The sequence below is a fragment of the Pogona vitticeps genome, chromosome 12, assembly GCF_051106095.1.
Source record: "Pogona vitticeps strain Pit_001003342236 chromosome 12, PviZW2.1, whole genome shotgun sequence".
Classification (NCBI taxonomy): Eukaryota; Metazoa; Chordata; class Lepidosauria; order Squamata; family Agamidae; genus Pogona; species Pogona vitticeps.
The window spans coordinates 19,703,035-19,710,494 of record NC_135794.1 but is presented as its reverse complement, the minus strand read 5'-3'; the positions used below and the strand labels follow the sequence as shown (position 1 = coordinate 19,710,494).

Genomic DNA, 7,460 nt, shown 5'->3' with positions numbered 1-7,460 from the left:
CAAATGAAGGCAATCAAGAATGAGCCCAGCTTTAAGGAGAAAAAAACCAATATTTTTTTCCAAGCAATGCTAAAAACCACAAGAAAAGAGGAAGCATTTTTGCAATGCCTTTGAAAATCTGGGCAAAAACTGTTGAATAGATTTGGCTCACATCTTACTTCTGATTGAAGATTGCATAGGGCCAGATACAGCTCTTCAGTTCTGGAACCAGCCAGCAGCAGCAGCAGTAGCAGCAGCAGCAACATTTGCTATAGAATATTAATAGCATGATTTGAGAGCAGCCTCGCCAGTATTTTCAGGCTCAAATGCTATATGCTTGTATGCACATAAAAATGTATTACCCATTAAGATCTTGATTGTCTCGGTTTTACTATGCCTTCTTAAGAGCACGATGTTTTACAAGGAGCATTCCTCCCATGCATATGATAAATGTCTTCCATGAACGTAAAAAACAAAACAAAACTTGAAGCAGTCTGCCGAAAGGATGAACTCAACAGGTCTCGGTAGGAAAACAATATTTTGACAGCTCAGGGTAGGCAATGAAAGTGACAGTGTATCCTTTTTTCAATAGAGGGTGCTTCTCTGTTGGAAGCTTTGGCATTTTCTTTTTGAAGGGCTGTCCAGTCCAAGTTTGAAGCATGAGAAACAGAGTGATCCTGAAGGCACCCATCCACAAGAGCACATGGACAGCAAACTCTACCAGTGACCCAGGTCACTGTCTTCTCTATTAAGCTGAGATGTTTTCGGATTCTGCTTAAATGTTCCTCCAGTCCAAGAAAAGATACATTTTCAAAACCTGGAGATTTTCCACCAACAAACTGGAAGTATGCCAGGAATAGGGAATGCAAAGGGAGAGCCTGAATAATGAATGAGCTTGAAATGTGTACATATGTGCACATGCTTGTTTAATTTTAATTTTAACAGTATTTTTTTTTCCATCACGTCTTCAAACAGCTCAGGAAAGCTCTCATGTAGTCACCCTCCCCAATCCATTTTATCTTCACTATCTGGCGTGTTGGGTGAGTCTTGAAGAGAAAACACCTTATGTGTCATAAAAGGAATGTTACATCAGTGTTGTACTATTAAAAAAAAGGTAATGTCATGGCCTCTCATTGTGTTAAAACATTAAAGTGTACTGCTCATATACTGCCCAATAGTGCTTCAAGCATTCTCTGGGTGGTTTACAATTTGGTTATGCAGATTACACTACATATTGCCCCCCTTTGATGGCAGTTGCAGCTTCTGATACTAATAAAATGGCATTTGACACAATGTAACATGGGTGCCTTATTGCTTTGGTTTCCTTATAGCCTACTGTATGGTGTGTGTGTGTGTGTTTTTTTCTTTTTCTTTTTTGCATTGTTCCACAAATATGCAAACAAGGTGCCAAGAATGCTGGAAAAACAGACCCATACATACGCTCACGGGCCGCTCCTCGCTACCAAGTAAGACCTTCAGCCACAAGAGACAAAAGGTGAGTTTTTTTAGCAATCGACAATAGCACCAAGGACTGTGCCCTGGTTTTTTTCTTATTCTTAAGGTGTTATTTCTTTGTTTGTAATTAGGGGCACACAGCACTTTTTTGATAAAAAAAACTTAATCGGGATAATGGTATTGTCAGTGGGTTCAAAACAAGAAATAGCAGATAATGCAAATGGCACTTTTTTAAAAAAAATCTTCAGCTCCCAGAATTCAAAAAGGGTGACATCTCCCACCATTGGGCAACGAACCACACTGGCTGAGAAAGTTCTGAAAGTTATAGTCTGGAAATGTAATGTTCCTGACTCCTAGCGAACCCAAGGAGCCAAAGTTTTCATTCTCTCAAGATCCTGCGTGGTAGTTATCCAAACAAACCACTGAATATCCAGAAAAGAAAGGGCACAGTGGAACTGTAGAATTCACTACACCAGCTGTTGGGTTCTTGGCCGGAAGTTTACCAAATAGACATTAATTCTTGACTCATAATTGTCCCTTGAAACTGACTGGCAGCAGGCTCAGAACAGACAAAATGATGAGCATAGCTAAACTTACGAAACACATTGCTAGAGGACAAGGGGATAATGGCCATTAGGTTAAAACAGTTTTAAAATGTGCTACACAGATTCATATACTGTATATTAGGTGTGTTAACAACTATTTGCTATTGCATATAGAAGTAAAACGTCCTTGTTGAGAGGCAAATCAGTTTTTTTTTTAAATTATTATTAGATGCTGGAAACAAATAGGAAAAGCAATATTTATTCTGCTGTGCTTGTGAATTTCCTTAGGATGTCTGGCTGTTGTTTTCAGAGGCAGTACAAGGTCCTCTATCCCACCAGGTACTCGGTCCATGTTAGTTGGCTTTGACAAGAACTTTTGTGCACCTAAAAGCGGTCTGCATAGGGAATTGTTGTTTTCATGTGTCAGGCCAGTTCTGATTCATGGTGACTCTTTCCAGGTTTTTCTAAGTAGAGAGTACTCAGAAGTGGTTTACCATTCCCTTCTTCTGGGTTGCCTTGGGGCTGTGTAGTTTGCCCAAGGCTACATAGGTTGGCTCTTCTCTCAGGAGGCCCAGTGCAGAATCGAACCCTCAACCTCTGGCTCCACATCCAGACACCTAAATCACTGAGCTATCCAGATAGCTAATTAAAATCTAGCTTAAACATAAACTATAAGAAGTGAAAATTACATTCCAGGATCAAACTCCCAATTGCTGGCTCCACAGCCAGAAACCTAACAGGAGGAGTAAATTCCTGGAGTTGTAGCCCAGCAGATCTCAAGGAAAATAAGCTAGCAAAAGATGCTGTGGGTTACAGAACAGGATAAGAAAAAGAACCACTGAGACAGAGAGGCAGACTTTAGAGAACTATTTTAGGCTGTGTTGTTTTCGTTGTTTCTTACACTAAATAAAAACAGGATTAAAGGTGGACTTTTCTTCATTTATTACAACTGTTTGTTTTATTCTGTATTTGTCCCTATTTCATTAAGGTGGTTACTCCCATGTTTGAGCAGTCGACAAGTCCAGTTAAATATAATAAATTAACCACTTAATGGGTTAAGAGACAACTGAAAATCAATGGAAACTTATTATTGAGCTGGGAAACACTTTCTTTTTGAATAAGCACTTTATTGCTATCAATTAGAGATGGAAAAGAATTTCATTCAGTTTTATAATCTTGATTAAAACAGCCTTGAGGCTTATGAGAAAAAGTACATCTCAGTTTTAAGAACCAGATATTTGCAAGATTTACATTCTGGACCAATGAGTGTGTAAAACAATGCACACATTTTAAAATGTGAACTGCTAAAATGGTCATAACTAGGGAACACACACACACAAATATGTTCTAGTCAGTGAAAAAAGTTGTATAAGTTACCAAAACTGTACAAAGGAATTAGAAATTTTCCTATGCATAAACATATTTATTTGGTTCCCCCCTTATTGTTATGCTATTTGCTATTTCCCATGGATTTTAATGAATTATTTTAATGATTTTAAAATACCTATTATTTTATTCTTTTTAGCTACAGTTTTATTGTATTTATTTTAATTATAATATAGTATTAGAGAACTCATCTGAAATAACTAAAGAAATAAAGAAATTTCAGTGTGTGAATAAAAAACCCTTACAAACTCTCTATCTGATATGAAACAAAGATACAGGTAATATTCTAAGAAACACAACAAAAATGTATGTAGTTATTCTCTGAATGAATATTTTATTAATTTTATTTTAAAAATAAAAAATATATTTTTAAAAATATCCCAATAACCGTGCCCACTTTCTCCCCTGGCGTTTATCTTAACGAACAGTACAGCATCCGTTCAGAACAGTAACAGTATTCCCCACCCTCCATTTTGGATTTTGTGTAAGAACTATACAAGTTTTTTTCTTCTTTTTTGTCTGGTATGTTTTCAAAATATGGAAGGACCACATGACTGTACTGTTTCAAGGAATATTTTCCCCACTTTTTAGACAAAATAGAGTTGTAAAGAACAGCAAGAGTTTATACAGTCTGCAGGGAAACCACCATATGAAAAGAAACCATAGCTATAGGTAACATGTTCCCACGATACTTCAACAGAGAAAAGACAGAGTACCAAAAAGGGTGTTACTGACAGTGCAGTAGATGATATCTTGCCTTAATTCATAAAATATATAAATGTCTGGACATTCGAAGTTATTGGAAACTAGTTTTCCATTGTATCAGGATAGCAAGAAGAATGAGTGTATAACTGGTGGCATTAGGGATGTTATAGAATTCTCTTTTGAATGTTACAGACCAAAGTGCCAAGGAACTGATGTTGTGTTTACCAACTGCACTCAAGAGTGTTCTATCAAAAAAGCACCTGGACCTTCAACATATAATGATGTTATCAACAGACAGATGTGGTAGGAGAAAAATAAATGATTCCTTGAGACAAACAAAATTTCCTTGTTCAAAATGTGTTTGGTTTTGTAGCAGTCTTTTCTGCTACATAAAAGATGGATAGTTTTGTATCTGAATTTTTAAAATTAAAATAAATGTAAAGACAGTGTTTTGAAACATGCAAACACAAAGTTGTAACTCTGTTTTCTCACTTGCATTGTAGATTTTCAGTGCATTTTTGCTTTGTTTAAGAAGTATTAAAACATGATAATTAACACTTCAAACCAACGGCAGATATTTCAAATGGGTCCACAAAATTGCAAGTGTTAGCAACTTGCAGCCTTCCATATGTTGTAGAGTTGCAATTCTTACGAGTCCTACGCAGCATAACCAAAATTGAAGGAGGCTACAGTTTTGGTTTGACATCTCCTGGAAGATCAAATGTTGCTTAGCTCACCCTTGAGTTGGTGCTTTCAATCCAAGGTTTGTCATGTTTATGTATCTTCTCTTACCCTTTCTATCATTCCACTGATACTTGTCAGACTTTTAAAATATAAGTAATAGTTTTAGATCTGCAGAGCTGGAAGGGACCTTATGGATCACGGAGTCCAGCTCCTGTCAAGGAGGCACAGTGCGGAATTGAACTCCCAATCTTAAACCACGGAGCTATCCAGCAGTTCTTAACTGAGTTTGCTGTACTGTATAATTTCATGGAGAAATAATCTGAAAGCAGAAGCTATATTTTTTTGCTGCAATTTATAGTTTGCTTCATTGTTCCATTTTCAATGTGTAATTGAAACTAATATTGATATAATCTGATTGTTTTCCCTTTTTAGGCCTCCCTGTTAATTTTATAAATGCTGTTGAGTGATCATGTGAATTGTAGCCAAATAATTTAATCTTCAGAAGTATTTAGGCAAGAAAAACAGAACTCAGAAGCAGAGGTATAGATGACTCCTCTGTTAATCAACAGAGGTAGGAACTTCTGATTCACCAGATGTTATAGTACAGCTCCCAGCATCCCTCACCCATTGGGCTGATGGATACAGTATTTAAGAACTAATTATTTAAGCTATTTACTGCAGCCTCTATTTTGCTACTGTTGTTAAATGCACATCTGCACCAGGTATGACTTGTTAAGTCAATGGTAGGGAAGCCTGGGCTTTGAAATGCCTCTCCTAAGAGTTAGATGGAAGATCTTCAAAGCACAATATTTATTTATTTTATTGATTGATGTAAGATACGTTTTTGTCTGAGGCTTTCGCTTTAGAAATTTTGTTGGGCTCCAAGAACCTCTCTAAAATGGAATTAGGAGGTTGGTCCATAAGATGTTCTCATCTCTTGGAGAAATGTTGTACATGAGATTTATACACTATGGTTATCTTGGCACTTGTCTGGTCCTAGGTCTACTCAAGCAGCATAGAAACTAGAGCCTTTCAGAACACAATTTGTGTAGATTTGGCTTAATATGTTTACTTAAGTACAGCATGTGCTTCAATTGAAGGCAAATCCCCATGATTTCAGCTGTGAACATATATCTTTTATGTGACCAGAGATTCCACACCTTCAGCACAGACAAGTATTTTTCCATCAAAGACCAGCTTGTGAGCCCATTACTATCATGGTGAAGGTACTTGGACCCTCCCACAGGAATCCCGAATTTAATTATGATTGTAATGCACACAGACTGATACACTGTGTTTTGCATTTTTTGGTTCGCAAATTATGTTAATAAACCATTATTTAGCTTCCTCCGTTGGAAAAATTAATGTAGATACCCTTGGTTACTATGTGTTCTTTAAATGTTTTGCTATCTGCAAGATGCTGTATTCTATTTTACAAGAGCCCTGTTTTTCACCATCTACGTAAATGTCAATATTTTGCAACGCTCCTATGGTACTTTATCAAGCATTCCAAACAAGCCTCATCAGCTGGATGGCAGCCTGCCTACAGCATTGCACTTCTGAGTATTCCTGCACATCCAATTACTTACATGCACCCGCATTGATCCATGTGCTCTTTATTTATTTTTAGTTATTTATAGCACGGTTGTATTGCTTAATATAGTAAAATCTCTCCAGTCGTTTACATTAAAATGCCTAGCTGATACCATGTGAAAACAATACAAAATAGTTTCAAAGCAATTAAAAAATAAGTAGTAAGTATTGCTATATTTTACGACAAGCACAGACAAGATTTATCCATTTATGCACTCTGGAGATGTAGAAACCCTGAGCAAACTAAACTAAATTAAACCAAAAATAGCAACTATGGGTGCAGAACTGGGACCAGAAAGTAAGGACTGTCTGGTAAACAGGGAAAGTCGGAGCACTGAATTTTTAGTTACTATCTTTTTTTTTAAAGGCTGACTGGTATTGGTCTTATTGGTTGAGAAATACTTATGTTATCAACTGCCATATTTGGACAGAGCTTGAAAAAATTGTGTGTTTTCTCCTCCTTCTCCTTCTTTCTAGACTACTGCTCCCAGAGTTTTACAGTCAACATAGCCACAATCTGCACCGGGGCAACACTTTTATTAGAGCTAATCACATCATCACAAAATAGTGGAACCCAGACAGCTTTTAAACAGCCTTCCTTTGCTTCACACACTTACCAGGGTTTCCCTGGAATCATAAGGACAAAAGTAAGGATGGGTGTAGCTTAAGAGGCAGGTGTCCACTGAATGTAGGAGCATTCTAAATACGACAAACACTGGGATAAAATCAAGAACATTAAAGAAATGTCCATCTGTTGATCATAGAGGACATCTGGAAACAGCATGGAAGATGGATGTGATAATGAAATGACTGTAACGTTTGTCAGAGTGGGAAAGAACAATCATGCAGGTATGAAGAGAATGGAGCTGGATTGTTAACAGTTCCACCAAAAGCCATCAATGCAATCCATGTTTTCACCAGAAAAGAATGCAACATATTCCCTTCCAAAGAATGTAGGAACTCAGCACCTATGCCTGCAACATGCTTGTTAATTACTATTAGGAATTTCCTCACAATGGACCACTGTGTAACTACTAAAGCTATGCTTCATCATATCCAGCGGAATGACCTTAGATTCCTCCGTAAAGCCTTCCTTCAGATACTCTATATGTC

General features: G+C 37.1%; 1 long non-coding RNA gene across 1 annotated transcript; it reads left to right on the top strand.

The window, feature by feature from the left end:
• The first annotated feature begins 1,399 nt into the window (after positions 1 to 1,399).
• On the top strand, positions 1,400 to 6,490 carry LOC144584631 (uncharacterized). The gene is made up of 2 exons (XR_013539006.1): positions 1,400 to 1,474; positions 3,957 to 6,490. It is a non-coding gene; the product is annotated as an uncharacterized LOC144584631 (long non-coding RNA).
• Positions 6,491 to 7,460: the final 970 nt, after the last annotated feature.